At 45.2% G+C, this 24,618-nt stretch overlaps 1 protein-coding gene across 14 annotated transcripts in view; it reads left to right on the top strand.

Moving 5' to 3' along the window:
• ATXN1 (ataxin 1) overlaps positions 1–24,618 on the top strand; it is a 404,589-nt gene that overhangs the window by 199,434 nt on the left and 180,537 nt on the right. For all 14 annotated transcript variants that reach the window (XM_043908469.1, XM_043908476.1, XM_043908475.1 and 11 more), the window contains one exon: positions 21,507–21,567. The gene's annotated coding sequence lies outside the window, so the exon portion shown is untranslated. The remainder of the gene's footprint in view (positions 1–21,506; positions 21,568–24,618) is intronic.

Consider the following 24,618-nt stretch of genomic DNA (forward strand, 5'->3'; position numbering starts at 1 on the left):
TGAAATTTTCTAACTCAAGGTCCAATGCCCTGGGACTGCCCTGGGAGTCCCATGGTTAAGACTTTGCCTTTCAATGCAGGGGGTGCCAGTTCGATCCCTGGTCAGGAAGTTAAAATACCACATGCTTTGAGCCAAAAAAACAGAATATAAACAACGGGAGCAGTGTTGTAGCAAATTTAATAAAGACTTTAAAAATGATTCATATATTTTAAAAAAAAGGTCCAAGGCCCTAATGTTTCTTTGCACATCTTGATTGTTTCAGACTCATGGTGAGAAGAGATTATTGGTAAAGGCAATTTTCTGTGTCTTTACATTCCATAACTGAGTCAGGTTCAGGAGTGACCATCTCTGTTACTTTTGGGCCAAGATGCTCAAGCGCCACCAGACAGAGTCTCACCAGCAAGCATCATCTTTGGTGACCCTCGGGGATGTCATTGGCTTCCAGCCCCAAGCCCAGAAGTGAGAGTTAATTTTTAAGTGCTCATCTTTAACTCAAGCATGAAACTGTAAAAGCATTCAAGTAGTAATGCTTGAAAACAGCTCAATTCCTCTGAGTTCTGACCACACTTGAACTCTTTCTTTAGAAAATAGCTAAAAATGTCGTGGTTAGGACCCAGGAAAACAGAATGACTGGGTAAAATCTGTCACATATACCCTGGTTGGAGAGGCATTGAGGAGTTGAATTTATAGGTAATCGAGCATTCTTTTTCTTTCTGCATGTTTTCCTTCAAAGAGTGTCACAGGAACTTTCTTTAGCATAGGTGCAAGCTGATACAAGATTTTCATTTAATATTTTTGCTATTTTATAAATACACACAGAGGAGGGAGAAAACGTGTCTGATCCTAAAGGGCAAAGAATTAGAAGCGGCTCGTTTGCATATAAACTTCTAGATGATGGGATCAACTTTCCTTTCACAGGAAAAGGCATCAGAAATCGTTTTCCATCAGGAAAACTGGTGCTCAGGTGATGATGTGCCGCTTCCACAGCTGAACGAGGGGTGGCCATGGTGGGGAGGAATGAGCAGAAACAGCTGTGGTCCCGTGTACTGGTGCATCCCACATGTTTGAACGTCATTCCCCGAAGATGGTGGACATGCCATAGTTCACTGCCTCACTTTCTGTTAAAGACTTTGCCTCTTGACTTCCCAGCCACCTTTTCCAGGTTCTTTCCTTTCTCTTTAGATTTTTCTTTTAATGCAGACCATTTTTAAAGTTACAATATTGTTTCTGTCTTATGCTTTGGTGTTTTGCGAGCCATGTGGTATCTTAGCTCCCTGACCAGGCATTGAACTCGCACCCACTGCGCTGGGAGACGAATTAACCACTGGACCCTAAGGAAGTCCCAACCTTTTCCAGGCCCTAACACCTGATTGTAGACTTTTTCCTCCTTGAGAATGACTGCATTTGCCTGCCGTGAAGGTGCCAGGGCTCACCTAGAGAGCAGGACCAAGCAGAGGCTCCCGAGGTGTCTGGAACCCTGGCTGGCCACCAGGTTTCCTGTCCGAGGAGAGCCCCAGTGTGACACGCCCGAAACAGAGGCGTGTTTTCTGAGCCCTGGGATGAGCCGCGGCGGGTGTGGGGGAGGGGAGAAGATGAAGACGCGGCACATCCCTTGCTGTGATGGTTTCTTTCTCCTGATGGAGGCAAGAGTGCTCTCCGCTATTTGAAGAGAGCAATTTAGATTTATATTAAGGAATGAATAAATAGGATGCAGTGATGAAATCTCATCTGGAGTGAATGCAAATCGGGTATGCTAATGATCGTGGGGCCGTTTCTCACACTGGAGCAGAAACAGGGAGCCCAGCGGAAGCCTGGGTGCTTCTCCCGTCTCCCTCGTTCATCCACTCGATGTTCCAGAACAACTGAGGCCGTGGGAAAGGGTTAGCTTTTACTTGACAGTGGGCTTCCTGATGGCTCAGTGGTAAAGAATCTGCTTGCAGTGCAGGGGACGAAGTTTCAATCCCTGGGTCGGGAAGATCCCCTGGAGAAGGAAATGGCCACTCGTGCCAGTATTCTTGCCTGGAGAATCCCATGGACAGAGGAGCCTGGTGGGCTGCAGTCCACGAGGTCACAAAGAGTCAGACACAACTTAGCAGCTAGACAACAACAACAACAGAGCACTTGACAAGCCTTTAAGTAATTCTGGGTAGAGCGTTTTAAAAATTTTCCCAGAAGGTCTCAAGAGATGATTTATGCAGATCCCTACATGAATTTGGGCTTCCCAAGTGGTGCTAGTGGTAAAGAACCCACCTGCCAATGCAGGAGATGCCTGAGACAAGATCCCCTGGAGGAGGGCATGGCAACCCATTCCAGTATTCTTGCCTGGAGAATCCTATAGACAGAGGAGACTGGCAGGCTACAGTCTGTAGGGTTGCAACGAGTAGGACATGACTGAAGTGACTTAGCGTGCACACACACACACACACACACACACACACACACATGAATTCAGTTAGATCCTAAGCATTTTACTGTCTCTCATTTAGCTCAGTAGGTAAAGAATCCACCTGCATTGCAGGAGACCCTGGTTCGATTCCTGGGTCGGGAAGATCCCCTGGAGAAGGGAAAGACTACCCACTCCAGTATTCTGGCCTAGAGAATTCCATGGACTGGGGTCACAAAGAGTCAGACACAACTGAGCAGCTTTCGCTTCACTTCACCATTTGATATTGGGAGAAAATCCTTTTGGTTTCCATCTGCGAGCCACCTCCTACTATCTCTCCTTAGAGTTTTGGGTGCATGGGGCAGGAGGTCAGAAGTCCCCTAGTGTGAACCGTGCCAGTGTCTAGCTTTGGCCTAGTCACTTTTCATGAGTGAGACGCATGCTGCCTATTTGTTAAATGGGAGGCTGGACCCAAGGCTTTCGAAGGTTCCCTCCAGCTCGGACGTCCTGCCTGCTGAGACTCAGCACCATGGGGTGCGACTGGACGCGGGTCAGCCTTCAGCACCATCCTTGCAAAACTGCTGCCTCAGCCTGAGCAGCTTTCCCACCGCTGCGGAGCCAAGTCTGCCAGCGAAGGGCTCCAGGTCTGGTCGAAGGTGTCCGGCCCTCGGGAGCAGCTTGTGAAACCCCTGAGTGTGCTTTGCCCTCCTCTACTCTAGTTGGTGATGAAAACCTAGGTCACAGGGGATTGCCCCCTTTCCAGTTATCAGTAGGGGAGACCCCCAGGGCTGAAAAAGGAACAGATACAGAGCAACTCCAGAGAAGGAAATAGCTAAAGAGGTGCCTGAGAAAGGTGAGCCTCGCCCCGTTGATGGGGAAAAGAACCGGACCCTGAAGCTTTGGAAGGAGAAGGAATGCCATCCTGGGCCTCCTTCTGTGGGTCAGAAGTTCCGTGAAATGTGAGGGAAAAGGTGGGTTGCCTTGTCTCGGAGTTTCGGGGGCTTCGGGCAGAGTGCCCTCTCCACTGGGCTTCGTTCTGAGTCACTAGAGAGACCAGACCTGTGCACTGGGCTTGGCCCCCTCCTTTATCTCTGAAGGGATATATTTACAGTCTATAAATAGAATACCCTACATTAACTATATTTATATAGTTGTAGTCTGAGATTATGTAGATCTTGACTTCTTACAAATGTCCCATGGTTTTTAAAATTTAAAAACCACTGTTAAGTTGTGCAAGAAACCATGTTCAAAGCAATATGGCCTTGGACAGGTCAATGATTTCCCTGAGCCTCACTTTCCTTATTTGAAAACAAGGTTAATTGCAGATCCTCAGCCTGTCTCACAAAATGAGTGAAGAAGGATTGACTAGGGTCAGTGATTCATCCCTTCATTCCACAGCCATGTACGAAACACCTCCTCGGGAGAGGCTCTGCTGGGAGAGAAATCCATAAGCAAATGTATGGGACCATTCTTCCAAGAGGAGGGAAGAAACACCTGCACGAAAAGTACAAATATAACTTCTTGGTGCTGGTGGTGTTGGTGTTAACTACCCAGTTTAATATAGTGACTCCAGAGTCTAACTGCTTGGGCTTGAATCCCAACTCCCACCACTTAGGAGTGTGACTTCAGTACCCTTTCTTAACCTTATTGTGCCTCAGTGTTCCCATCTGTACTATGGGAGTGATATTAGACCCTGGGGCACTGGGTTGTCAGAGAGCTAAAATTAGAGCTAATACTTGTAAACTAATTTGAATAACAACTAATATGTGGTTACTCATCTCCCACGTTTATTATTGACACTGTTATTATTTCACCATGCCTCGTGAAATTGTTGCCAATGGGTGTGCCAAGTGTGCTGGTTCTTGGTCCTGAACATCGCAGTCCCTTGTAATCATACTCCCATTTTTGTCTCCCCTCCTGCCTCGTGAGCCCCAGGAAGATGCATCTTGCATCCGAGAGGCAAGGCAAGAGAAGCATGTCAAAGATTCTCTCTTCTCTCTCTTCTTCACCCCCATCCCCCGCCCTTTTATGAGGTTGGATTGGCGCTCCTTTCACACTGAACAAAGGCTTTGCCTTGCAGAAAGATCTTTCTGCGTTCGTATGTCATCTGCCTTTAAGGGTGTAATTTGTTTCTGATGTATGCAGGGCGCTCCCTCGAGAAGGCTTTGTTGACGATGCGCAGAGGCCTCCCGTATCGATCGGTGATATAACGGTTCTATAGTGGGTGAATGAGGTCATTCTCATCGTGTTACTCAAGTCGGCGACCTTGAGGCCGATCGGATGACTAAGCCCCATAGGTGAATCCCTGGTTACAGAATGTCCTTGTTTAAAGGTAAAGCGGTATGACGGTGTTTTAAAGAAAAGACTGCAAAGTGAAATTACATGCCCCTTGGTGAGAGGCAGTCTATATTAATAAGCTCTGAGGCCACCCAGGCCTTCATGGGACTGTTAGGGCTGATTTTCAAGAGTTCCTTTATCTGTACTTCTCTCTTATCTCTTCTCATTAAATTTCAATTCTCTGTTAAACTGCCATGACAGTGTATAATACTGTCAGTGTGAAGTTCAGAGCAAAATACTTAGGGTTCTGAGTCTGTTGGCTGTTTCTTTCCTTTTTAAAAAATTCAACAGTGGGGTGGGACAGAGCAGAAGATGAAAAGATTTTTTAATAAAAGAAAAGAGAGGAAGTAAGCATGATGATAAAATCTGCATGCGAAAAACCCTTGTTTTAAAAAAAAAAAGGAGAAGTGAACTGTATAGTTAGCCATACGTTTAATCTGGATAAATATGTTAGCCATGCAAATAGGGGTTTCTATCTGCCAACATCCCTGTGGTTGCAGACTAGGCCTTAATGGCTTTGGAATAGATACAGGTCTTAAATGAACAAACTTTGAGAGCAGGTGGGCAGGTGAAGGGCAGTGGGTGGGTGAGGGGCGGGTAGTGGGGAAAGGGTAGGTTATAATACTTATTTTGGAATCACTGGGCAGCGATCAGCTGTTCTGTTGTTTATCCATAATGGCAACCCACTCCAGTATTCTTGCCTGGGAAATCCCGTGGATAGAGGAGCCTGGCGGGCTACAGCTCATGGGGTTGCAAAGAGTCGGACACGACTGAGCGACTAAACAACAAACAGCAAATGTAGTTCTTAACTGTGTGCCAAACTATTCTGAGTGCTTTTTAATATATTAATCCTTTAATCCTTACAACCATTATTATGCAAATTCAGCATACGAGAACAATGAGGTAAAGTAATTAGTCCAAGGTCATTTAAACCCAGACTTTGGCTCCAGAGTTGGTGCCCTGACCACTTTATAGTCTCTCACTGGCTGGCAGGGTGTTGGGGGTGTAGAGAAGAAGGAAATACCTGTCCCCAGGGTAGATTTCTTATGCAGGTAGGAAGGAACTTAATTCTTTCAAAGGGTTTCATCAGATGTCCTAATCTGGCAAGTTGCCATTAAACTCACTGTATCTGATTGGAAGAATGTAGTGATTGTAGCATCACTTCTGGGAAGTAAGACTTGTCCCTTCCTAGTCAAGCATCTGTGTTTTTGCCTGAATTGTATTTATTCTGATTAGAAAGTCATTGCTAGTGTACAGATATTCATGCACTGAGCCCTTTTCTGAGGGTAAGTAGAGAACTGACTTTCACCCTTGGTCGAATCATGTGGCAGAAGAGAAACACCTTTTTTCCTGTAGCAGTTGGCAAGGCCGTCGATTTGCAGAGGAGGAGAGCAGGGAAACCTTCTAGATAGCTTAAACGTTTGCTGGCACTTGTGAGTCTGTCAAGCATCTAAACTCAGGACAGTGCACACTTAAAATGATCTGGAATAAACTTTAACTTTCTTAAAATATAGTAACAATCCAGTATTCAAGTCAGAAGAGGCACATTTTTCCTGTATCATCTAATTAACTCCTATCTCTCAAGAAAAACTTCGTATGAAACAAACACACAAAAAAGTCCTTAGGTAGGTAAGGTCAACTAAGAATTGAAGATCAAGTTGAGTAAATAACCAAGTAAATGGAAATTATCAAAGAAGTAGATGTATCATGAATGCACTATTCAAGATGTTTATTGACCAGAGCAATAATGATATGTTTTTAAACTGTGATAAGGGCAAGTATTGGAATCCATCCAAGCCACACGCATGATTTGGAGGGTCCATGTGGAATATAAAACTACAGAGTCTAGAGCTCATATCCTATATGGCTTTTGGCTAATTAACAAACATTGGCCTCGTGTCTGTTACTTAATGGCCTAATTGCAGCACATTGGCAAAAGTGCAGCTTTCACTGCTGATGGTGGGGTTGGGGGCTGATTTTCTGTAAAAGAGGTTAAAAGGAGAAATCATGAAACTAACTTTTTAAAATGAGATGCTCCAGATACATTTACATTTGGGTCACATAAACAGTTCCTGAGAAACTTTTTTACTGTGAGCAACCTTAGCTCTGCAACCCTGAACAACTCACCCTGCCTCTCTGAGCTTCAGTTTCCTTACCAGGAAAGGGAATAATCTTAGTCCTCCTTGCTTTATTGTGCTGTTGTGAGGATTAATGAGTTAAAACTTCTAAATCTCTTAGAACAAGTCAAGTTTCAACTTGAATTCTACCAATTATTAACTTTGTTATCTTGGGCAAAATAGTTATATCTTTTTTTTTTTTTTTCTCCTCATTGTCCTCATCTGTAAAATGAAAATGAAACCATTGAACAGCACTTGAGGTATTAAGTAAAATTTTATATATATATATATATATATATAGCAACTACAGTCCATAGTTTATTCAGATTTCCTTAGTTTTTACCCAGTGTCCTTTTCCTGTTTCACGGTCCCATCCAGAACGCCGTGTTACATTTAGCTGTCATCTCTCCTGAGGCTCCTCGAGAACATGACAGTTTTTCAGACTTGACATGACCTTGACAGTTCTGAGGAGTGCTGATCACTGGGGAGTTTCCCTCTGTTTCTGTTAGGATTAGAAAAACCCCAGCTGGAGGACATTCAACAAAAGAACTGATCAGTACTCCTCAAAATTGGTAAGTTGCCATTTTTGTCACATCATATCTATCAGGGACACACGCTATCAAAGTGACTTATCCCTGTTGATGCTGACCTTGATCACCTGTCTGAGGTGGCGTTTGTGCCCTTTCCCCACGTCACTTACTCTTGGCGTACACACCCCCACCCGCCCACCTTCCACATTACACTCTTTGGAAAGAACCACACCTAAGGAGTGGGGAGCTGCCTTCCCCCTCCTTGAGGGCAGTGTATCTTCATGAATTCTTCTGCACAGCGTTGTGTAGTCTCCTCCGTTTATTTATTGACTCTCATCTCTTTGTTGTTCAGTCACTAAGTCGTGTCTGACTCTTCGACCCCACAGTCTGCAGCACGCCAGGCGTCCCTGCCCTTCACTCTCTCCCAGAGTTTGCTCAAACTCATGTCCATTGAGTAGGTGATGCTATCCAGCCATCTCATTTCTTATATCAGTATAAACTAATGAGTATTTTTATTCTTTAGGTTATAATCCAGTACTAGTTATCTTGTTTCTTAAGTTGTTCCAGTTTTGGCCATGGGGAGTGTTAGGAATGTTGACTCCTGTGTCGCTTTGATATGCCTTCATCATTGTGTTTTTTTTGTTTTGCTTTGCTTTTTTTTTTTTTTTTAAAGCATTCCTTTCATATTAATCTTGAATATTCCCTGCCCCAGTTCTAGAATTCGCTGTTTCTCCAAGGAACCCTGGTTCCTTTTACTACAAAACGGTGTTAGAAACCTAAGTCTGGGCACTAGGGCTTACAGAAATTTCCTGCTCAACAAGTATTAGTTTCCTCCCTTCCTGCCATGGAAGTTTGGCGTGTACAGTAGTGAGCACCCTTGTGCCAGTGGGTCCTAGGTGGTGAGCCTCACTCAGTGGACAGCATCAGCCCAGCTGGAAAAGTCAGGAGGATTTCATTCAGCTCAACCCAGGTCACAATCTCTGGATGGGCGAAGTGTTGTGAGAACTATCTCTGCCCTCATGGAACCCAACACTCTAGAATCCAAGAGGAGTAATATAAAAGTGCTGTAGAAAATCAGAACAGAGAAAAGCTAGTACAATCAAAGAGCATTTGAAGAAGGCTTCTTATACACTATTGGGCTTGAGCTAGTTTCATTCCAGATGGGGAGACGGAAGGAAAGATATGAAAGTGTCATCAGATATCTTAAAAAAAAATTATTTTTGTTAATTTTTTTTCCATGCTGTGTAGCATGTAGGGGTCCTAGTTCCCCAACCAGGGTACGAACCCATGTCCTCCATATTGGAAGGCAGAGTCCCAACTACTGAACCAGGGAAATCCCAACAGATATCTTTTAGTAATTAAAGAGTCTCTTGATGAAAGTGAAAGAGGAGAGTGAAAAAGCTGGCTTGAAACTCAACATTAAAAAAAAAACTAAGATCATGGCATCTGATCCCATCACTTCATGGCAAATAGGAGAGGAAAAATTGGAAGCAGTGACAGATTTTATTTTCTTGGGCTCCAAAATCACTGTGGTTGGTGACTGCAGCTGTGAAATTAGAAGATGCTTGCTCCTTGGAAGGAAAGCTATGAAAAACCTAGACAGCGTATAAAAAAGCAGAGACCTTTTCCGACAAAGGTCCATGTGGTCAAAGCTATGGTTTTTCCAGTAGTCATGTACAAATGTGAGAGTTAGACCATAAAGAAGGCTGAGCACTGAAAAATTAATGCTTTTGAATTGTGGTGTTGGAAAAGACTTGAGAGTCCCTTGAACTGAAAGGAGATCAAACCAATCAATCCTAAAAGGAATGAACCCTTAATATTCATCAGAAGGACTGGTGCTGAAGCTTCAGCTCCAATACTTTGGCCACCTGATGCCAAGAACCAACTCACTGGAAAAGACCCTGATGCTGGAAAAGATTGAGGGCAAGAGGAGAAGGGGACAACAGAGGATGAGATGGTTGGATGGCATCACTGACTCAATGGACATGAGTTTGAGCAAACTCCAGGGGATAGTGGAGGACAGAGAAGCCTGGTGTGCTGCAGTCCATGGGGTGGAGAGTCGGACACGGCTTAGTGACTCAACAACAAGAACAATAAAAATAAGAAGAGGCCTGACATTAAGGAAGGACTTTAGCTTTGGGGGTTTATTTCCGATATGAAACAGGGCTAATTGATTTTGGTGAGATGAGGGAAATGGGCTTCAGCCAGCGGTGTGTTGGAGCCAGCTTGCATTGGCTTTCACAAGTTAGTTGTTAAATTTTTAGGAATTTTGAGAACAAGTTGGCATGTTGCTAGCCGGAAGTCAGTCATGGTGAGAGAGTTTATAGAAATCTGCAAACGCTACAAATCAGGGCTTCTCTCTCGCCTCCAGCTGATTATTCAACATTACCCTGTTTACCAATGGCTTTTGCTCTCCAAAATCTTGTCTATACCCCTGCTCAGAGTTTATTTTTTTCCTCCAGCAGTTTCCCGCCCCCCATATACACAGTGCTTTGAATTCTCTGACAAGAACTGGCAAAAAAAAAAAAAAAAACAAAAACAAGGTTACAAGAGAGATGTGTGCCCTTGAAGAAAAATTGCATTTTCCATCATGTTGGCTAAAACTCTGATAGTTAGAAAATGCTGTAGTTAGTGGGGATATTTGAGACCCTCGGATGGCCATCCTGGATAACTGAGTTGGAAGATGACCCAGCCTTCCTCCTTGTTTTGGGTGGGAGAAGATCCATCATCACTAGTAGGTCGTTTTCTGTGTCATATATAAGCAGCGTGGCTGTAGGATTTTTCTCCTTCCTTAGAGTTGGAAGAATCTTCCTGTTTCTTATCAAGAATATGGGAAGAAGTATAATTTTCCTTCAGTTGAGAAACCATGACTCAGCATCACCCTGCTGGTAGTAGGTCATGCGGCCCTCTGTTAGCTTGACTTTGCAAGAATGTAAGGATACCCGAGTAATCCCTGAAAGAGCGCTGTGCGGATACAGACAGTTCTCATAAGGTCACCTCTTGGGCATGGTTCTATGGTATTGAGTGTTGTTCAGAACTAGAGGAGCTTACATTTCAAGAGAGTCAACTAAAATTGGTCAGATGCGTGTGACCAAGGAGAGCAGGGTTAGGGAGGGAAAGACTTTTCTTATTGTAGCTGGAGATTCTGAGTTATCACCTTCATCCTCAGGAGTTGCTTTGCCTTAATTACAAGAACTTCTTTTACTTCTCTCTTCTTTCTTGTGTCCTTCCATAAAGTAGATAGGTAAAGTTCCCTTTTCTTCTTAGCTGTCACTGACTGACTCACTGTCATATTGAATCTCTGAGAATGTAGCATTCAGAGAGCAGAGTGCACATCTTCTGGCCACATCACATATCTTAGATGCCAAGTTCACTCTGAGTCATGGTGTTGCCGAGAGTGGGGTCTGGCTGCTCACCATTCAGAAGCCAATAAAGAGGCAAGGTTGCAATGTGCAGGTGGAGGAGAAGAGAGACTTGTGCCCAAAGGCTGACTCTCTCCCATCTCCCGGCAGTCAGTGGGCAAGAGTCTTTAATGGGGGTTTCAGGGATGTGTCAACGAAGGAGGGGGCTACATGCAGATACAGTACAATCAGGTCTGACGTTCCTCTTGCCATTGGCCGTGGGGTGGCCTGATCTGTGTCATCTTGACTGTTTTAAGTATAGCTAATCTTCAGTTCCAGGTCGGTTTGTTCCCATTTCCTTGAGTTCAGTTCTTGGCGGCTTATGTCATGGCTACAGTCTGGACATCATGTAGTTAGCTCCTTCCACCTGGTTGGGGTTTCAGTATCTGCAAAACAGCTAACAGGATATTCTCACAGCTCAGAATATTATCTGCAGCCTTTGAAGAGGAACTAAAAGGTCCTTGACTTTGCTTAATGACAGAACTATTATTATTTGGTCTCGTTTGACTGTTTTCTTTTATTTCTGTATTTTCTCATTTCTTTTATTAAACATGTTTTTTGGTTAAAGTTTTTCTGCAGACAAAAAGCAGGTGGAGGACATGGGTGGGGCGGGCAGGGACTGTAGAGTCCTATTCCATGTTAATGGGAACCCTCGTATTTTCTTCTAGTCCAAATGATTCTAGATGTAGTGAGAGTGAAGTCGCTCAGTCGTGCCTGACTCTTTGCAACCCTATGGACTGTAGCCTACCAGGCTTCTCTGTCCATGGAATTTTCCAGGCAGGAGTACTGGAGTGGGTTGCTATTTCCTTCTCCAGGGGATCTACCCGACCCAGGGATTGAACCCGGGTCTCCCGCATTGCAGGCAGACACTTTACCATTCTGATCCACCTGGGAAGAGGGACTGTGAAATTTTCAAACCCAGCTGCAATTCCTCAGCTGCTTCCTGTAAACCAGCCCTCTCAAGCATGACAGGCTTGAACCTCCTTGGGATAACCTAGTCCAAACAGATCACCTGAAAAATGTGTTTTGTTTTTTTTTTAAATACTTTTTTAAAACTTGTGGTTAAGTATGCATAAAATGAAATTTATTATTTTTAAGTGTACAATTCACTAACATAAAAGACATTCGCAGTGTTGTGCAGCTATCGTCATCCATTTATCTGAAGAATGCTTTCTGTCTTCCAGACTGAAAGTCTGTACCCATGAAGCAGACCCTCCATTACCCCTCCTTCCAGCCCCTGACAACCATTCTACTTTCTGTCTATGAGTTGGATCGCTCTTGGTACCTTGTATAAGTGGAATCATATAGTGTATGTCCCTTTGTGACTTATTTCATGTAGCATAATGTCCTCAAGATTCCTCCATCTTGTAACTTGTGTTCGAATTTCCTCATTTTAAAGGACTGTATAATATTCCACTGTGTGTTTGATGACTACCGTTTGCTCATTCACACTTGAGAGCACCCCCCCTTTTGCTTTTAATGAATAAGACTGCTATGAACATGCATGTACAGATGTATGTTCAAGTCCTTCCTTTAATTTCTGTTTTGTATATACTCAGAAGTGGGATTGCTGGATCATATGGTAATTCTGTGTTTAATTTTTTTAAGGAACTATCATACTGTTTTCCACAGTAGCTATATCTGTGCCATTTTACAGTCCCACCAGTAATGCATAAGCGTTGCAGTTGCTCCACATTCTGGCCAATACGTGGTATTTTTCTGGTTTTGTTTGTTTGTTGTTTTTGATGATAGCCGCCATCCTAAGAAGTGCAAAGTGCTATCTCAGTATGGTTTTGATTTGCCTTTTCCTAATGGTTAGCGATGCTAAGCATTATTTCGTGTGCTTATTGGCCATTTGTGTATCTTCTTTGGAGAAATGTCAGTTCAAGTCTTTTGCCCATTTTTAATCAGGTGGTTTGTTTTTTGCCCTGGCACAGGTGTCTCCCTGCTTGCCTAGAAAGGTCACTGCTTCTCCAGGCCATTGGGCACTTACCCAGGGTTCTCTGGGGCAGCCTCTTCCCTGCTTTTTGAGGCTATTGGACACTTACCCAGGGTTCTCTGGGGCAGCCTCTTCCTTGCTTCTCAAGGCTATTATTGGGCACTTACCCAGGGTTCTCTGGGGCAGCCTCTTCGCTGCTTCTCGAGGCTATTGGGCACTTACCCAGGGTTCTCTGGGGCAGCCTCTTCCCTTTACGAGTGTGTCAGGCAGAGATAAATGCCCCTCTGGAAAATTCTATCTGACATTGAAAGATTTGCCCTTCCTGCTTATTGTAAAGGAAGTTCAGTGGTGAGTGCTGCAGAAATAAGCCAGTTATTGCTTTTGGATAGTGTGTGATATTGTCATCTGACTTTTTACTATGTAAAAATAAAATCTCTTTTGGGAAAAAGGAGGAAACAGAGATTCTGTTTTTCAAGTTCCCAGTATAATGATATTCTAGACCAGGGGTTGACAAACTCTGGCCCATGGGCCATATCTCACCTTCTCTTGCTTTTACAAATAAAGTTTTATTGGCACACAGCCATGCCCATTTGTGTAGTAGTGTCTATGGCAGCCTTTGTGGTACAGTGGTAAAGCTGAGTGGTTGTGACAGATTGTCAGACCCACAAAACCTAAGACATTTGCTATCTGGCTCTTTTTACTGAAACAGTTTGCCAGCCCTTGACTGTTCTAGACATTTAAGAAGTACTGTTTTTCAAACACTCGATACAATATAGTGGTGTTAACTGCTGACCATTCACTCTACACTCGAGTAGTTTGAAAACTGTAAAGCTCATGTAGATGTAAGAGAATATGACTTTTGAGAATTTGCTGAACTCCAACTTTGTGTCCAGATGTGTTCTTTAATTAAGCCTTTTTTGTTTGACTGGGGCCATAACTTTTGCATCTAGAACCACCAGGACTCCTGCCCAGGGTGCCTGAAATATTTCTAACATAGGCAGCTGTTTTTAAAGGTACAGTATCTAGGGGACTTCGCTGGTGGTCCAGTGGTTTAAGATTTCAACGCTTCCAGTGCAAGGGGCACAGGTTCAGTCCCTGGTCAGGGAACTAAGATCCCACATGCCACAGCCAAAAAAAAAAAAAAAGTTGCAGTATCTGACGCTTGCCTTTGCCCTGTGAAAGTCCCTATTTATACTCAACTTTGGTGAAGGAGCTCTGATCTTTACCTGCAGTAAGAGGAGTTATACTGCAGGGACAGGGCTGTGAAGTGTACAGCACAGAAAACTTGTGGCTTTTTACTCTAAAAATAGCATCCTGCTTCTTTTACTCCTCCTTCCAAGCCAGAGGTGCAGCCTTGCTAAGGTAGTAATGGCCAATTTTGGAATTTTGAGGTACTGTTGGTTTGCTGATTTTGTTTTGCCCTCTGTTCAACCCTTTAGCCGTTCAGGCAGTGAACTTATGCTAATTACTAGGAGAATTGTTAAGGTGTACGGGTACGGACTTTGAGGAGCTTATATAGTATGTTTTGGCAACTCAAGGATATTAAATATTCAGTTTAAAAGGTTTTTATTTTAAGCACAGCAGTGTGTACATCTCAATCCCAAACTCCCAAACTATATCCTTCCTTTGCTGGATAACCAGCAAGGACCTACCCTATAGCACAGGGAACTCTGCTCAATATTATGTAACAATCTAAAGGGGAAAAGAATTCCAAGAAGAATAGATAACAGGTATATGTGTAACTGAATCACTTTGCTGTGCAGTTGAAACTAACATAATATTATTAATAAACTCTACTCCAATATAAAAGTTTAAAAAAAGATTATTTATAATACCCTTTGAGATCATTGGAAATTCTAGACCTGCGCACATACAACATACACTCATCAATTCAGTTCAGTTCAGTTCAGTTGCTCAGTCGTGTTTGACTCTTTGCGACCCCATGAATTGTAGCACGCCAGGCCTCCCTGTCCATCACCAGGTCCCGGAGTTTACTCAAACTCATGCCCATCGAGTCAGTGATGCCATCCAGCCATCTCATCCTCTGTCATCCCCTTCTCCTCCTACCCCCAATCCCTCCCAGCATCAGGGTCTTTTCCAATAAGTCAACTCTTCGCATGAGATGGCCAAAGTACTGGAGTTTCAGCTTCAAGATCAGTCCTTCCAATGAACACCCAGGACTGATCTCCTTTAGGATGGACTGGTTGAATCTCCTTGCAGTCCGAGGGACTCTCAACATACACTCATAATCACCCACAAACAAAGGCTGCCTGGAAATCATAAAGCTCGGAGTAACGTCTACCTGAAAAATGCTTTATCACACAGAGTGGCAGGTAACCATTCAGTACAATCCAAATAGGATCTCAATAATGGATGAATCTGGTGAGATGTCACATTTTGCTGTATTTATCTAAAGGCAAAATAGAGGCTTTATCCCATTTCATGAGTCTTACTGCCCCAACTCATAGTGAAAGTGTTAGTTTTCATTTGTTGCTGTTTAGTTGCTAAATCATGTCCGACTCTTGCGACTCCATGGACTATAGCCCACCAGGCTCCTCTATCCATGGGATTTCCCAGGCAGGAGTACTGGAGTGGGTTGCCATTTCCTTCTCCAGGGGATCTTCTCAACCCAGAGATCGAACCCAGGTCTCTTATGTCTCCTGCATTGGCAGGCAGGTTCTTTACCACTGAGTCACCAGGAAAGCCCATTGGTTTAGTGCTGACCTATTGAAAACTTTGTAGCCGTTTTCCTTTACTTTTTGAGAGAAAAGTTGAGTTCTTCCCCACCCCCCACCCCATAATCTAATAATCAGTATTTCTCTTCCAGATGTGGTTCCTAACCTATAGTGATTTTAATTACTCTCCTTGGAAACCGCTCCCAGAATACTCTCTCCCCCATGAGTTTATAGGCTTTCATTTGAGCACAGTCTGGTGACAATCCCCTTGCAAATGATTTTCTTCAGCCGGTATGAGGGCAGTATTTCCTTATTTTTGTATCTGTGTGTTTTTTTCCCCCTAAGAACAGATTTTCATGGTATATATGTCCCCAAATCTTTTCAACTTGTACCATCATTTTTTCAATTTGTAGGCACATTTTGGAATTCAGCTCTTGCCCTTAGAACAACCTGGGGGTCATTCATGCACTCAGTAAGTGTGCCTTCTTATTTATGGTCCAATGAGACTTCATTCATTTCTGCATATTTTGGTTGTTAACTGTTGATGCCAGACACTGGGCTTGATGTTGGGAATACAGAAATAAATGATGTCAATTCCTTGCTCTCGGGGCTGGGCCACAATTGAGCGGGGGAGATGCAAACTCACAAAAATGTACAATGGAATATGATTGTAGAGATGTGTACCACATGCATTATTAAGTCTGGGGAATTTGTAAGCTTACTTAAGTCTTTCAATTGAGTTAGACTGTGGATAAGTGTATCAGATGAGAAACACATAAATGGTATTTATTTACTCTGAGGTAGTAAATGGAAAAGTTGAACGAAATAAAATGCATCTATTATGACCACTGGCATCCAGCAAGGCCACTGCCCTCTTGCCACTATTCTGCCTGCACTTTTCTTTGCATGTGGGTCATTAGCATTGTGTTTAGGTCAGATGAGAGTCTGTTCCATCTGCTTTGATAGCTGAAGTAAAATGCTGATGGAGATCATTTGAGATCGTCTCTGTGCTGTTGATTGCATGCTTGTGGCTCATAATCAGAAGGATGCGAAGTAATTGTTCGAGCGACTTGCCGTGGCTACGTTTTGTTTCATTGCAACTGTCAGCAGTTTGGTCCTGCTCCTCTGCCTGAAGTGCGTTTGCCCAGCGCCTGTTGGATGGCACGAGTCACCCTTCATTGTTGTGGGTGACTTTGGTTCTAACATCCTCACTTGCTGCCCCCCATCTATTTTATAACCTGAAAAAGAAATGTCTGCTTATTTAGTGGGAGCAAGTGCTGTCTTTTGTGTTCAACAGAATGCTGCGTACCAGGGCTTCCATACAGAAATCCACATGCTTGTTGCCACAGTGCTTCTCTCTTTTTCTCTTTGGCCAGGAAACCCAGGCAGACCTGGCTTACAATTCTTGCTTTGTCACCTACTGGTTATGTAACCTTGGATAGGCCACTTGCCTTGAACCTTGTTTTCCTCATCTGCACACTGGGTCTAAGAGAACCTGTTTTACAGAGATTTTGTGAGGATTAAAGATAGCAGATAAAACTTGTTGGCATAAGTATTGCTGTTGAGTCGCGAAGTCGTGTCCCACTCTTTTGCGACCTCGTGGACTGTAGCCTGCCAGGCTCCTATGTCCATGGGATTTCCCAGACAAGAACACTGGAGTGGGTTCCCTTTTCCTTCTTCAGGGGATCTTCCTGACCCAGGGGTTGAACCTGCAACTCCTGCATCAAAGGCATATTTTTTACCACTGAGCCACCAGGGAAGCCCCTGTTGGCATAATTAGCCACCCAGTAGATGGGAATAGTTAATATTAAGGAATCCAGTGCTTACTCAGGATAACATTATACAATGGCAACACAGAACTTTTCTAAATCAGTAGTCCAGAAATATGTTATACGTGTGGAATAGAGAGTATCAGCCCAGTTTTCCTAGCTAGGTCATATTTACCAGAGACACACAATGGGATGGGGGTGTCTTAGACTCTAAACTCTCATTTTCCATGGCTGGGTCTGCTCTACAGAATGTACTCTGGGCCAGCCCACCTACACCATCAAAGGATGTTCTCTGGGCCAGCCCACCTATACCATCAAAGGATGTTCTCTGGGCCAGCCTACCTACACCATCAAAGGATGCACAGGTCCCTTTGAAAGCACATTTAAGAATGTGTGTCATTTAGGTTCCACTGCATAAGAGACATTATACTGGATACTGCACAACACAGCCTGACCGTCTGGTTTTCTCTCATGCAGAAAGCAGGGACCACGACACAGTGAAGCAAAGCAGAAATTCTGTCCCTGTAAGAAGTTCATGGTTAGATCTAGGAACTTCTCACAAGCTCCTGAACTGTACCATCAAAAGAGATCTGTTAAACGTAGCTCAGTCCATATTCCTCCATACAGTGAAGTCCCTAGTGGGAGTTGTCAAAGAGAGGCTTTCTCTGCTTCCATCCAGTGCTAAAATTTAAGATCTAAGTTCTTATCTCCAGGTGTTGATGCTGTTACTCATGGACAACATAGAACAGTAGAAATCTCTTCTAAGAACATGGCCCCCACCACAAATTGTTGCTTCCCCTAAAAGTCGCATAAGCTGGACAAGGCATGAACTTTGCTTAGAACGTAGCGTGTGAAGGGTTTATCACCTGTGCGTTGGTTGCAGGTTCCGGTTTCACAAGTCGAACTCTTGTGTTTCTCCACTTTTGGTCTCGGATACCAGAATTTTTCAGCTGGTATCTGATTTGGCATTTCTCTGCTGCCACAATGCGTCCTGTCTTTCTTTCTCTGTGCTCCCTGGCAATTCCCCACCTCCTGCCTGCTTGTAGGAGCGGGGTTGGCAATGCATTAAAGGGTTCCATTCATAACTGGAGGAAGAGTTCACTCTACACTCTGCTGATTGTGGGGATACCTTCACTTCCCAGTTACAAGTTTCTCAGTTGAGGACAACCGTGTGTCGTGCAACTCAGTTAAGCTGTATCACATATGTTTTTTTACCAAACCAACCATTCTCTTTGAGAAGGAAATTAGATTAGAAATATCAAGACCGCACAAACATTCCCATTCTTGGTATCTTCTAAATATGGTAAATTTTGATTTTTTTTAAAAAGTTTTCTAGTTAATATAATGTGATTATAATTTTTAGGTTCACACAGGAGTCTACAATTTCCAGTTTACTTCTCTCTGTATCATGAAGTTGCTCCACCACAATCGGGCCGCAAACAGGACACCTCTTGAACTTCAGACTTAAGGATTTTCACACTTGAAAAGAGGCATTTATATCCACTGATAGTCCTAGTCTTTAAAATTTTGTCCCCTTTCGATATATTGGAAACTCACTGAATATTGTGATTTGTGATATTATTCCCTGCAGTATATGTACTAGTTTGTAGTCTTCTCAGCTACACCCACTCAAACCAAAACAATCTTTTGTTGTTAAGGCTTCTGATATTTATATACGCTGCCTTTCTCAATCGTGATGAAGATTAGAAGCAAAAGAATCACATGCTCCCACAAGTGTAGTTGTTTCTCATTAATGTGGGATACTGATAAATTCTGTAAATTCAACAAATATGGATTTAGTGGTTCGTTCTTTTATCGAACCACTCTTGTAGTCCTTAAACAACTATAATGGGGATGGATTTGTTGATGTTAAAAGAGGTTTACAATATAACATGTAAGAGATTAGACAAGAACAATAGGAATGGTATCATAGAATGTTATGAATACATTGTATGTATGTATATGATTTTATTTATATAAGTATGTGTATGTTATATTCTGTATATTTGAGCATAGCTGAGAGCTTGGTGCTGTAGAAGTGAAAATGTTCAAAGTGCTATTAGTGGAACTTTTGCTGCTTTGTATTATTTGGGGTTTTTTCCCTCCTTATGTGTATTACCTAATTGTTCACGTGGGCATGTGCCTAGTCGCTTTAGTTGTGTCTGACTTTTGTGACCCCGTGGACTGTAGCCCACCAGGCTCCTCTGTTCATGGGATTCTCCAGGCAAGCGTACTGGAGTGGGTTGTCATTTCCCTCTCCAGGGAATCTTCCCCACCCAAGGATCAAACCTGAGTCTCTTAAGTCTCCTGCATTGGCAGATGAATTCTTTACCACTGAGCCACCTGACAAGCCCTAATTGTTCACAGTAAATGGTTTTATTTTGTTTTCATTTTTCTCATCTCGTTTTTGGGGGGTGGAGAAAAAGAGAATACAATACAGATACCCACAATTTCTCTGCCGTTCTTGTCTGTTGTCACAGATCTGTAAACGTGTTGTGCTGCACGGCATTAAGGGATTTTCTTTTTATTAAGTCTCTTCTGCGTGCCAAGCACCACGCTGAGAACCTGAGACATGATGTGAAGTCGGTATTTGACCGCCATCAATGCAAATGAGGAAAGGGTTCCGAGAGTTTATGTCCCCGGCATCGCACAGGTGGTGGGTGACGCATCTGAGACTCAGATTCAGGTTTGACTCAAATCAGTGTGTGGGGTCCTGGTGAATCTCACTCTCAACCTCCTGTCTGCCTTGAGGAGGAAAAGGTTAATGTATGCGAGTGAATTATAACGTGTTGCTTTCGAAAGACGGCGCTCAGAGATTTCACCAGTGGGGGCAGGACCATCTCTCTGGGATTGCAGTGTTTCAGGGTGTGAACTTCCCAAGAGGCAGGATCGCGTGGTCTCAGTAGCCCTCTCCTCTCCCCGCACAGGCTGGTAGTCGGGCAGGGGGCTTCCTCCCTGGGGCTGTGAAGGCAGCCTAGAAGATTCTGAGGCACCGAGTCTGGGAATCTGTGGCCAGTGGAGACTCCCCATCCAGCCCTGGAGGTCGCAGTGCTCTTTTCCTTTTAGGGAAAAGGGAGCAAAAGCAGTGGCCGGAGACTGGATCCCTGGGACTCTGGGATCGTGTGAAAATTACCAGGCTGGGGAGCTAGGCTTGCCTTGCCTCCTCCCCTCCTGAACCTGCAAAGCCGTCTTGAAAACAGCCTGTGGAAATTTTTAAAAACTTGGATCTTGCGCCGAGTTCCTTGGGTGATGCAGATTAAATGGTCTGTGGCTGTCACCGCCTTATCTGCCTTTGTCTTCCAGGCTTCCTCTTCCAACACTCACATCATCTCGGTTCTTTCCCACACTTTATCTCAGACACCGTGGCTTCCTCACGGGATTACTCAGTCCGCCTGATATGTGGGCGCCTCTCTGCCAAGTCCCCCTTCCCGTAGGAGCTTAATTACGGATCCCGTTGGGGTCATGGACTTCAGTGGCGGTGGCGGGGGGCGGGGGGCGGTGGGGGGGTGGTTGGAGTTCTGGGTGCCCCATTTTGGGAGAAGACAGAGTGACGTGATGGGATGCTCTGGTTACTATGAAGACATCTTCAGTTAGCCCCATTGTGGGGGTGCAGATATGGGGTTTTTAAAGGTCTACCTAAAAATGATTTCCCAGGCACCAAGATATATGTGGACTATGTATTGTATGGTCAGGCCGATCAAGATGGCAGTTCCCTTGGTCTCTATATCACCTGCCCGACCAGGCTCGGCTTCACTCACATGACTCTCCAATCCCTTAATTACAGGGCTTAATCAGTAACTGCCTACGTGCTTGCTCTGCCCTAACCTCTGGGTTTCCCTGGTAACTGGTCGAGCCCACCTGCCCTCTATTCCCCCTATAAATGGTAACCTCCTCCCCCAATTAATGAGGAGTGCGGCCATGTCTGTGTCTTGCTCACCGTCTGTCGCACGCGGGGGGTTGTCTCTCCAAGGCCTCGGTGGAGGACCCGCTTGTCCAGTAAACCAGATGTCACTGTCGCTGGGCTCTTCCTCCCATCTCGAGCCTGGGCAGCTACAAGGCTTGAAGACCCACAGGGTGCAGCCCCACGACGCTCCTTTTTCAAAGGTTCACTCCTCCGGAGATAAAGGAATCATGCACGCGATTATTTTCCTCATATTAATTGTTCAGAGCTCCATCTTTAAAATCCGCGTAGTCAGCCAAGCGGTGGGAGGTCCACGGTCTTCAGACATTAGCTGTGTGCCTAGTAAGTAACCAGGGGCCCGGGGCTAGGGGGTCTCATCTTCCTGGCCCGCGTCCCCGAGCCAATTTATAGGATGGGTTTAATATTTTATTTTTTATCTCTTTTTCTCTTCCAGTTTTCCAAAGAAATTAGTCCATTTTCTGGGTGAAGAGAGACCAGACTGCTGTTTTCACAGGGTGAGTGATCCTTTGACTCCTTCACGTGTGTGTTTTACTCGCCTCGCTCGGTAGGCACTCATAATCCGTAGGCCTTCTCCCACCTGGGGCCGAGATACTCTTCCTACTCCTTGCGTCTCCTCTTCCCTTCCGAGGGGACGGTTCCCTCTGGTGTTTTCCTGCCGTTTGTTTTGGCTGTTCACAGGTTTTGTCTCCTCTAAGTTGGTCTTCTTTGTTGCTGTTACCTTGTTCATTTTGCAGAAAGGATGAGAGGGGATTTTTTTTTTTTCCTCCAGTGGCTGATGTACAGAACCATGGCCGTGGGCAAGGAGAACCCATGCATTTTGTTCATGTGACATATTGTCTTAACACCACGACAGAGAATAATAGGATGTGAGCACTAGATGGGACATTGGAGCCCATCTGGCAAAGCCCCTGTGTACAGATGGGACAGCTGAGGTCCCGAGGGCTTCCGTTCCCCCCACCACCCTCTTCTGAGCCTAGATTATGAGGGAGGCATTGGACTCTCAGCTGTGTGCGGTCATGGCCCCCCAACCCCACACAGTGCTGTCTTTTGAACCCCAGTGACCTCTGAGAATACAGTTAACAGGTGGTTCAACCTGATGTTATCCCGATGGTAAAGAATCCGCTGCCAATGCAGGAGAGGCTAGAGACCCAGGTTTGATCCCTGGGTTGGGAAGTTCCCCTGGAGGAGGAAATGGCGACCCACTCCAGGATTCTTGCCTGGGAAATCCCAGGGACAGAGGAACCTGGTGAGCTCCAGTCCATGGGGTCGCAAAGTCCGACACGACTGAACGCACCCTCACCACACCATACCTCTGTCTTTCAAGACAAGTGGCAGGAGGGGCACTCTCCCCTGTTTAAGTTTCTCATACTTGGCTACTACCTAGAGAAGCTGATGGCATGGCGGTATCCAGAATCATTTTTGTTTGGGACCTCTTCTGAAAAGGCCTGTTTTTTGTTTCCTTTGCCCCTTTCACAAACCACCGTATTTGCAACACCCCGTCACGTGCTGGGGCTCCGGGGTCCACCTGCTTTGCTGCTAGACTCCGAGGCACACCTGCAGTGCGTGCGGGCCAGCTGCAGGGCGGCACGCCCCCGCCTGGGACCGCCTGCACCTGCAGAGCGGGGCCGAGCAGGTTTCTGGCCGTGCTGTGCAAATTTGGTCTGTAGTCATAGACCCTCAGAGGAGCGTTCCTTCTCTAAAAAAAAAAAAAGGTATGCTTTTTACATGAGAGTGCGTTGGGGGGTACTATGGAGAATGTACAAATGTGGGATCCCAGAAGGTGGACCTGCCTGTTCTTTCAAGACACCTGTTCCACGCCTGGCTCTGGATCACATTCATTTAGGTTGATGATCTAAGTGCACTTATTTCTGAAACGTCTCATCACCTCCAGAGTTTGGTCTAAACCTAGTATTGAGAGCCCGTGTCCCTCATTGTATCCCACTTCTCAACCTAATCACTTTATCTTGACAGACTGAGGGCTTCTCTTCGGCCCTTCCTGGAGTCCTTGAAAAGGAACTTGATTTTTCTGCTCATCAGGGTACAGAGACAGTCCGCTTTCTACCCGCGTACTGTACAGAATTTAGAACATGGATTGCTGACTCACTAAGGACTGCCTATCTCGCCTGCTTATTACTCTAGAATTGATGTCTCCTGTCCCCACGTACTCCCTGTGTGTGAACTGTGCATCATTAGAACTGTGAGGGTTTCCATTCCCTCATCTTATCCAAGAAAAGCCCAGAAGGTTTATCCCCCAGAGCACACCACTATAACGTGGAACGCCGAGGTCTGCTGCTCCCTGGGGAAATCGGAGGCTCTCGGTGGAACCAAGAGATTGATCATGACTAAAACAGGAGACAGTTAAGGGCCTTGGGGAAAGGCGGAAAGTACCGAATTCCTTGCCTGTTTTGTGCTGTTCTTTAAGTAAAAAACTGGTAGAGACGGGTATGAATTGAGGAACGGTAAAGCAGGGAAATAAGGACCACCTGAATCCACGCTGAGCCACTTATGGCAACTTCAGTTTCCTGCTGGGTTGTAAGTCGTTTGAAGTCCACAGTCAGGAGGCATCAAATCATTATTCCCCAAAACTACACGCTGTTTGCTTTTACTGGTTGTGGGGAACCAAAAATACACTGAAGCTGTGAGTTTCTTAAAAAGCAACTCAGAGGCCGATCCCCACGCCTCGTGTTGGTACCATCCAGGCTCATGTGCCGTACAAGTGTCCACTTTGTGAAACAGGGGTCCACCGGGCTCCAGCTCATGGAATTCGGTGGGGCTGGAACAGCGCCCGGACTCGATGGTATCCCTTTAAGGGAAAGACTCCCGCCAGCGCTGCGATTTTATTTGCCAGAGGCCAAGTAGCAGTGGCATGTATTGGTTACATAGCAACATGTCTCTGCAGCCAGAAAAAATATCATGGCCGAGGCAGCCCGTGTGTCCTGGGCAGGATGAACACAGCCCCGTGCCCCCCGCCTTTTTTCCATGTTATCCCGGCCCGCCTTTCCTCTCCTGGAGAGCGTGTGGACTGGGTCATTGTTGTCCGTCTCTGCTATCAACACTTGCCTCCTGTCCCACCGAGCCGGGGGCTCGGCGAGGGGAAGGCGGTGTCTGTAGTAAAATTCTGCGGGGCCCCGAGTGTGCTGGCAGAGAACCGCCCGGCCCGCGTCGGTGAGAGCCTGTTCTTCTAATCAGCCCTCTGGCCAGGCGGCCCTGGCAGAGGGGCACGGTGGGCAGAGTGCTTCCTGTACATGGCACTCAGCTGCTCCTGGCTGAGAGTGGACAGGGAAACGGAGCGGGGTGGAATCCAGGGAAACAGGCCACATTTAACGTGGTCCACGGGGGGTTGAGGAGAGCCCTCTCGGGGCAGTGCGAGGCCAGGCCCTGTAGGGCTGCACCCAGCGATCCTTCGCACATGGCGTATCTTCTCGGGGCTTCCACAAGAGGTGCAGTTTCTAACTGCAGTCTCTCCAGAGTGTGTGTGTGTGGGTGGGGTTTTCACATTTCTTTGGCATTTTCTCATCTCTCAAATCCTTCATGGGGACTTCCCT

This window comes from Cervus elaphus, chromosome 7 (assembly GCF_910594005.1).
Source record: "Cervus elaphus chromosome 7, mCerEla1.1, whole genome shotgun sequence".
NCBI lineage: Eukaryota > Metazoa > Chordata > Mammalia > Artiodactyla > Cervidae > Cervus > Cervus elaphus.